Source organism: Nicotiana tabacum, chromosome 14 (genome assembly GCF_000715075.1).
Source record: "Nicotiana tabacum cultivar K326 chromosome 14, ASM71507v2, whole genome shotgun sequence".
In the NCBI taxonomy this organism is placed as follows: domain Eukaryota; kingdom Viridiplantae; phylum Streptophyta; class Magnoliopsida; order Solanales; family Solanaceae; genus Nicotiana; species Nicotiana tabacum.
The window spans coordinates 52,277,842-52,287,383 of record NC_134093.1 but is presented as its reverse complement, the minus strand read 5'-3'; the positions used below and the strand labels follow the sequence as shown (position 1 = coordinate 52,287,383).

The following is a 9,542-nucleotide window of genomic DNA, read 5'->3' as shown; positions in this document are numbered from 1 at the left end:
GAGGGGAAGGTGTTATGTATCCCTCAAGATCAACAAAATGTAGTTCCGGTGGAGTCAATCAAACAAGAGAGGGAAGGTTTAAAAGAATAATTATATTAATATTTACAAGAATTATCAAAGTGATTTGGGAAAAACAATTGACTAAACATGAGTGTCACATGGTAAAAATATAAGTATCTATGTATAATAAAATATAAATGAAGAATGTGGATGAGGTACATGAAAAATATGTTTTTCGATGATTTAATAAGTGTACAAAATATGTAGCGACAAATATTGTATCTATTAATTAATAGGATGAATGTAATAAAAGAGTACACTTAAAAATATTTGATTTATGTCCAATGTCATTTTGATAAAATGAATACGATACTCAAAAGACATGCTTAAAATAGTTGATTAAAATGAGAAGAAAGAACAATTATGTTAGAAAATTATCATATGAATGACTAATGACTGTAAATGATTTACTTAATAAATGAGAATATATAATAAAAAATCATCAAAGAATGAATATAGATAAAAGATTGAAAGAAGTAGAGAGTTATATATTACACAGCCATGTATTCTAAAAAAATGGATTATTTTGATGAGATGTAATGACAACTTACAATTGAAGCTATCATGGCAAATCACATACCAAATCAATTAAATTAAGAATGAATAGGAAAATAATGTAATATCTCACATGATTATGTTGTGCTAAATTCGTTCAAGTGTCACACTTAGTCAAATGTTGTAACGACCCGACCGGTCGTTTTGAGCTTTAGCGTTCCATTCAGTGGTTTAAGACTTTGAATAGCTTCATATTATGTATTATAACTTGCGTGTATTGTTGGTTTCGTTTTTCAAGCAGTTCAGGACTTATTTGGAAGAATGATTCTCATTTTAGAAGCTTTAAATTGGAAGAGTTGACCAAAGTTTGACTTTTGGGTAAACGAACTCGGAATTGGATTTTAACTTTTTCAATAAGTTTGTACGATGATTTTGGACATGTCCACAAAGTTTGGTTGAATTCCGATGAGTTCTGGATAAGTTTGGGTTATATGGTGATTGATTTCGGTTTCAACGTCGAGCTGAGCATAGAGGTTACCATATTGAGCAAATGACATTTGATTCATGTTTCGATTAAACTATTATATCTGTATCGTAATTTTCGAACCATAGCAACTGAAATCATAAAGTTTTGACATCGTATGAGGAATATATGGGCATTTTACTACGAATTGGGTTACCAGATGTTTCAGATTAATTACGACATTGCCACTAAATTTGTATTTAAAAATCTGCACTATTTCAAAATATTGACATTAACGTATCTCCTTCATTATAAAGTCAAATTGAATAACTCAAAAGCCTAGAGTTACAGAAATTTCACGAGGAATCTATTAAAGGAAACAAAAACGAGTTTCAGGATCGTTTGGCACAAGAAACAAGGCAGAAAAATGAGACATTTTTGGCTATTAATGTTGTTGGAGTTTTTTTCATCTTGAAAGTTTGGGATTGGGAGAATTCAAGGATGTTCTTTAAGTTTCTTCTATGGGGTAAAGTCTAAATCATAACCTAAGTATTTTCCTTTAATTCATTCCCTTGGTTTAAGCTTTAATCCATGAATTTAAATTAAAAACTCATTTAATTCTTTAAATCATGACCTAGGGTTATGTCCTAAATTTTAAAAATTAAAAATGAGTTAGAGGCATTTATTTCCCGATTAATTTTGGGGATTTATTCTCCTATATTAGGAGAATAACATACTTGAAATTGGCGAGTTTTGGAGAAGTATTTCGGAGATATAGGACCAAAGCAGAGTTGTTGGACTCTTGGGTTATGAACACTCAAGAGCGATATTTTGGTGAATTGGTTAAGTTATCGGACATCGATTGAGTCGGTTTTTATTCGTGTGAGCTTGTATTTGTTCGGGCATCGCTCGGGTAAGCTTGAATTCGGAATCCAAGTTGGCCCGACATTGACCTTTGTAGACTTTTTGGGGAAAATATAAGGATGTCACGACCCAAAATCAACCGTCGTGATGGCGCCTATCGTGGAACTAGGCCAGCCTCAACTCAACAACTCATCACAGCAAAATAACTTTGAAAGTACAGGCGAAAGCAGTTAACATTAAAGAAACCTTTTTGAAAACAAAATAAATCCCAAAATATGATACAATCCAACCCAAAACCGGGGTGTCACTAAGTACATGACTGTCTAAATCAGAATACAGTCTACTACAGTGTCTAGAGAAATAAACTGAAAATACAACTAATGATATAGAAGGAGAGTCAAGGCATGCGAACGCCGTGCAACTGCCTTTATAATCTCTAATCTCTGAAGCATCAATCAGCAACCGTCGCCATGACCAGAAGCGCCTGGATCTGCACACGAGGTGCAGAGAGTAACATGAGTACATCAAACTCATTAAGTAACTAGTCCAAACTTTGGGCTGAAAGGTAGTGACGAATGCAACTGGTAAACATAAAAATGGAAATAACTATGCAGAAACGTAGGTATGCTTTCAATTTAATAGGCAGTTCAAAACAGTAAGGTAGAGCAGATACGAACAGTGTAAAGAATATAACTCTGTTATCTCTACATGCTAATGCACATGCTGTATGTGATGCACCATGCTGTCAGCCTCATGTGCTCACACTCTCAAATACTCAACCACTCGGTACTGTATATTGCTCATACGGCCCAAGGAAGATCCATCCCGGAATATATACATCACTGACCATCAGTCACATAGTACTGAGGAAGGCCAATCCAGCCCTATGGAGAAGATCTATCTCCAGGTATCAAATGTTTCAGAAAATATCCATGTCTAGGGAAGATCCATCCCTCAATAATATCAACTACGCTCACTAGGGGTGTGATGAGACTCCGGAGGGGCTCCTACAACCCAAGCGCCATCACAAATTAGTATAACCTCTGTGGCGTGCAGCTCGATCCCATAACTGTCACTCATAATCAGGCTCTCGGCCTCACTCAGTCATCAATCTCTCCAGCCTCACCCACGGGCTCACAATGTCATGAAAACTAACCTGGAACAATGATATGATGTATCAATAAATAACAGCTGAGACTAAGATATGATATAAAAATGCATGAATATGACTGAGTACAGTATATCAATGAAATCAGTGGGATGACAACAAGAAACGACCACTAGGGGTCCCAACAGTACCGACATAAAGCCTTAACATGATATCTATCATGATTTACAGCATAAATACTTTATCACATGATGAAAACACGAATATCAACAAGAAAAAGTCACGATATGGTTCCATTTAATCAACCAGGTCACAATTCTCACGGTTCACGCCCACACGCCCGTCCCTTGGCATGTGCGCCACCTCAATACCAATCATATAACACATAATTCGGGGTTTCGAACCCTCCGAACCAAGTTTGAAAGCGTTACTTACCTCAAATCGATAAACTCTGTACTCTGAAATGCATTTTCCTCTCATATTGGTCTCCAAACATCTCGAATCTACCCACAAGTAGTATAACACAATCAATAAACGGATTAATTCCACAAGAATTGAACTAAATCATAGTCAAAATCCAAAATCGGCTCAAACCCGGCCCCAGGGCCCACGTCTCGAAATCCAACAAAAGTCACAAAACCCAAAAGCCCATTCACTCACGAGTCTAACCATACCAAATTTATCAAAATCCAACATCAAATGGCCATAAAAATCCCCAAAACTCACTCTCCAAATCCCTAGCCTCAAATCCCCAAAATTTCACCTCAACACCACACAATCTAGGTGGGAAAAATAATGGGTAAAGAAGATTTATGATAAAAAATGAGTACAAGAAGCTTACCTCAAAAATCCCCTAGAAAATCCTCTCCAAAATTGCCTAAGTCCGAGTCCATAATGTTGAAATAAGTCTATAATCGGGAACCCTTGTTTTTAAATATTCTGCCCAGGATTTTCGCACTTGCGGCCCATTATCCGCACCTGCGGAACTGCTTCTGCGGTAAAAAACCCGCTTCTGCGGAAGTCACTAATCTGTCTGCCTCCGCTTCTGTGATCAAAGGACCCAACTCTCATCTGCGCCCAAATGCCCGCTTCGACGACCATCGCAGGTGCGGGAAAGTCTTCGCACCTGCGACCTCTGCCCAACTCTTCCTAGGTCGCTTCTGCGATCCAAGCCACACTTCTACGAGATCGCATATGCGGTGCCCATTCCGCAGGTGCGGTTACACCAGTAGCAGCACCACTTTAGCTGCTTCATCAACTCAACATCAAGTCCATTATCCACCCGAAATCAACTGAGGCCCACGGTGCTACAACCAAGCATACCAACAAGTCTAAAATCCAGATACGAACTTAGTCAAATCCTCAAACCACCTCAAACAACATCAAAAACATTAATTACACACGGATTCAAGCCTAATGAATTTTTAAATTTCCAAATTCTACAAACGACGTCGAATCCTATCAAATTACGTCTGATTGACCTCAAATTTTGCACACAAGTCATAAATGACACCACGAACCGAATACAACTTCCAGAAATCCAATTCGACCTCGATATCAAAAAGTCCACTCCCGGTCAAACTTTCCAAAATTCCAACCTTCGGCAATTCCAGCCTAATCCTACTACGCACATCCAAAACACAATTCGGGCGCGCTCCTACATCCAAACTCACTTAATAGAGCTAACGGAACCTTCAAAATTCGAATCCGAGATCGTTTACACATAATCAACATCCGATCAACTTTTTCAACTTAAACTTTCAAATAATAGACTAAGTGTCTCAATTCATTCTCAAATCACTCCGGATCCGAACCAACTAACCCGATAAGTCATAATACACCTATAAAACACAAAAGAAGCAGAAAAATGGGGGAATGGTGCTATAACCCTCGAAACAACCGGTCGAGTCGTTACATCCTCCCCCTCTTAAACAAACATTTGTCCTCGAACGGGTCTAGAAAATATTTTGTTTTTCACAAATATAATAAAAGGTGTTGAGATCCTAACTTCACTTAATATTTTAATTATATAATAGATATACCTATTCTTCAATTTTTATTTCTCACAATGTATAAACACCTCTCACGATTACATTTATATATTATTACTTAAGTAGAACAATTAATTGCACTCCTCTCGGTTATACAAATTAGTTGACAAAATAGTAATATTACAGAGCCAGAAATATATACTTGAACTAAAGCATACTCTTTTTTAGTAAGTCCCTTTCGGTTTCCCTACTTGTTATAACTAATTACTACAATCGACTACAAATAAGTGTAAAATCAATTTTAACATATAAGAGCTAGATGTCATTAAATAGAAGTTAACATCTATCAATACCAAAATTTACTATATTACTTCTTCCGCCTCTTTCGATTATAGAATTAGTAAAAAGTTAATGTGTAGTACGAAATAGATAGATGTTACAAATTAAATGACACCTAACTATAAAGCAGATAAGATTTAAATAAAAAGTTTCAGCTCAGACATGTGAAATTGAGGAATAATTTACTATTATATACAAATATTAAGATCTGTCATTCTCCCAACACAAGAAGAGTTACTCCATACTGGAGTTAGTACTAACAACGAAAATATTCTTGCCCATTAAATAAAAAATAGAAAAAAATATTCAAGGAGAATAATTTTCACTATTTAATTAAAAACGGGAACTAGAGTAATTTCCTACGTTGAATAACTAAAGACGAAGAAGAAAGAAAACGACTTCTGAAGACAGAGAAATTATATTTTGCTCCTCCTCCCCCATCTGAGAAGCTCCTAATGATGCTATTTATAGATTCCACGGCTGTGTCTAAACTTGGCAAATCTCAAGTTGCAAGTTGGCAAGTTGGCAAGTTGCAGTTTTGCTTTGGTTTCAAGATTGGTGCTCACGCCAATTATTTGTCCAAGTTGGCAAGTGTTTCAGCCCACTTGTTTGCTGAATTGTGCAGAATGCACATGTGCCTTCTTTGTGCTTGGAATTTTTCTTTTCTTTCTTTCCTTTTCTCCTTTTATTTAAAAATTAATTGTGGCAAAGACCAAATTTGATTGTTACGGAAGTTGTGTCTCTGTTGCTCTAGGATTCTCGAAGTGATAGAGTTATTGATATTTTTATAATTTTGTTATTCCCTGCATAGAAAGTGTACAACTAGTACTATTTTCTAAAGATAATTTATTAAATTTATATATGATATTTTTTTACTATCAAATTCTCTCACACTTGAATATTTGCTTGTCCTCAACTAAAGAAAATAAATGAGCATGGTAACTAAACACTTCAAGCAAAATCATGAAAACTTTTGATAGAGAAGAATTAACTAAGACTTATCCATGAGTTCAAACAACTTTTAACCGTACTCACATTCATATATTGAGAACTGAAATGATAATATTTTCTAATCCCTAGTGTGTCTCACCAAACTGTAAAGAGATGCACATCAATCACACAATATATAGATGTAGAACAAAGCAGAGCATAGATAGAAAAATTCGCTCACTCTCAACAAAGAAGTACCTCAAGCTACTGGAAAATGCCATAAGCTTGAGTGTCATGTGGTTTTCCACTAATGTAGGAGTTTGAGTCGAGATCATGTAGGACTTTTGTAAGGTTGTAATGTAGGCTTAGGGATAAGTATGATACATATGGATAATAGTGACTTAAATTCCCTATGGGCACTACACTTCATTTTATTGCTTAAGTACAATTGCCTTTGCTCTTATTTAAACAATGACCTCTATTTTGTTTCTTCCCTTTCACGATTTTTTTTATGGAGATGCCGACATTTCTTTGTTGCTATCCACTTTCTTTTTAATATTTTTTTTTGAAATTTCAGAAGCAACTACCTTTTTCAGTTCTTATGGCAACATCTAAAAAGATCGACAACCTCAAACAATTATTCTTTCACCAATTATTTTTACAATTACACCTCACGCCTAGATTTTTATATTCAGATCAACGCTTAAAGTGCCCAAAAGGGAATTGGGTGAACAAAGAAAAAGTCATAACAATAAACAGGCTAGGGTTAAATCTTGGCAGCCAACAAAATAAAAGATAATTTATTTAGGCTCAACTGGGCTAACTAGCAATAAAAATCATTAAGGTAGGTTAATTTAGGCTCTCGCTCAACAAAGAAGACCTACTTTCATTTCTCAACTCAAATATCTACCTAGAATTTCGCCTCAAACCCTTTCAAGGCAAGTTCTAGATTTTCAAATAAGCAAGAGAACTAGACAATATAAGCTAACCGCACAATACAATTGGGACCCATGAAAACTATGATTTCAGTCACCAAATAAGCAAGTATGAGCTTAGAAAAGTAATCATAAAACCCATGAATGGTACTTAGTCAAATTCGTCTTTTCTAAATCTCATTTTTCAAGTCAAATCAAGTTTAGCCAACTTATTTACCAAAATAAATTAAAACAACTAAAAGTCCAAAAAAAAAAATGTTTGGTTCAAAATATTACGACCATGGCAAAGAACCAAACAAGAAATCCATAGCACATTTTTAAAGTTGTAACATATATCCATAGCACATTTTTAAAGTTGTAACATATATATATATATATATATATATATATATATATATATATATATATATATATATATATATATATATATATATATATATATTAAAAAAAGACTTGAAAGAAACATGTATATGTATAATAAACACATTGAAATAACCCCAAGTTAAATAATGTCATGTCCTCGTGACAAGCAAAATAAAAGTAAAAGGAGATAAAGGAGCTTCCCTCAATTTTTCTCGATTCTAGCCTCATTCCCTTTTTCTTGGCTTCTCAAGGTTTCTCTCATATAACAAAGACAAGATTATGGCAAAGAAAATATTCTCTTTTATGATAGGAGAAAACTTTCATTGTCGAAATCATGGGAGTACTTCTTTATCATGGCAAAATTATTAATTCATATATATATATATATATATATATATATATATATATATATAGTTTAAACATGAACAATATATATTTTTAACACTTTTTAAAAAAAGTAATGTAAGCATATAAATAAATATTATATGGTACTACTAATAATTACTTAAAATATTAAAGAGAGTGGAAGAAAATAGTTCAAAGTTTAACGTCGCCAGCTCGACGTATTTTAAAAATTAGGCAAAATGATTGTTGAAGCATGTTTGTCGAAGAATCTGCTGATATAAGGCTTCAAACGATGGTCGTTTACTTTAAATTTCTTATGTACCTCCGGAATGAGAGTATGTTTATTATAAGATAAATTCGAGAGGATGAACAATTTTTTTTAATAATTAATTAAATTAAACAGAAATAAGCATATGAGATTTCCATCTTTTACTATCTCTCACTAAAAATTTACGATATATATCAAATAATGTAATTAAATAACGGATACAATTTACACAAGTAATTCATGCTTTGAGTCCTAAACTACCCGAACTTTAGCATTAATAGTTTCTACGCACTGACTCTCGTCACCTCGTGCGTACGTATCCCCCCACAATTAGCAATAATTATTAATTTAATTACCTATGGGGTAATTTTCCCCTCACAAGATTAGACAAGAGACTTACCTTGTCTCAATGCCCACTTCCGATCACGATGTCGTGTAAAAATCCCAATTCGGTGCCGAAACTCCAAAACTATCCAAAAGTTATATGAAATAATTAATACATGTTAAATAATTTAAAATTTATCTATTAAATAAATTACCCTATCCAAAATGGTAAAATTCCTAAAATTCACCCCGGGCCCACGTGCCTGGATTTCAAAAAGTTTTGAGGAAATCGTTACCCATAATCTCAAGAACTCAAATATACCATTTCCATCCAATCTCATAGTAATTTTCGTGGTTAAAATCCAAAAATACCAATTTTTAGGTTTTTCTTCAAAATCCCAAATTTCTACTAATTTCCATGAATTGTCACGCCTAAATTCGTATATAAACCAAGTATTTAACTTACAATAGGTAGGAATCACTTACCTTGAGATAAATGATGAAAATGGAGCTCCAAAATCGCTCCTAGATCGGCTCCCATGGAGGAAATGAGATGAAATGATCCAAACCCATTTTTTCAAACTTATACACTGCCCAGGCGACCCTTTATCGCGTTCGAAATGAACAAAATTCTTAGAAGTCATTTTCAAACTCTTTTCAGACAACCTCTAGTATAATGTTCATAACGTTTTGAACAAAACTCCAAATCATAAATGATTTAACTTTCTGGAAACTCGACATCAAGGCCTATAAGTTTTATATGTTGATCATCTCCCAATTCCTTATAGATTTGAAGATATAAGCTGTCAAAGTCAGCCCTGTGTAATATAAATTTCTTCATCTTCCCGTACACCCTATAGTGTACCAGCCATAACTTTTTTACACAACTCCAAATGCTAAATGGTTTACCTTTATGAAAACTAGAGACAAAGGGCTACAATCTATATTTTTGAATCATCTCCAAATTCCTTATAGATTGTGAGATATGAGCCTCCGAAGTCAGACCTGCGGAACAGAGATTTTCTTCTTCGCGAACGCGAAGGACAAAATCCTAGAA

General features: G+C 34.4%; 1 long non-coding RNA gene across 1 annotated transcript; it reads right to left on the bottom strand.

Moving 5' to 3' along the window:
• Window positions 1–2,112: 2,112 nt before the first annotated feature.
• On the bottom strand, window positions 2,113–5,747 carry LOC142169138 (uncharacterized). Its single transcript, XR_012698878.1, has 2 exons — window positions 3,832–5,747; window positions 2,113–3,493 (listed from the first exon to the last, which is right to left on the bottom strand). It is a non-coding gene; the product is annotated as an uncharacterized LOC142169138 (long non-coding RNA).
• Between the last annotated feature and the right edge of the window lie 3,795 nt (window positions 5,748–9,542).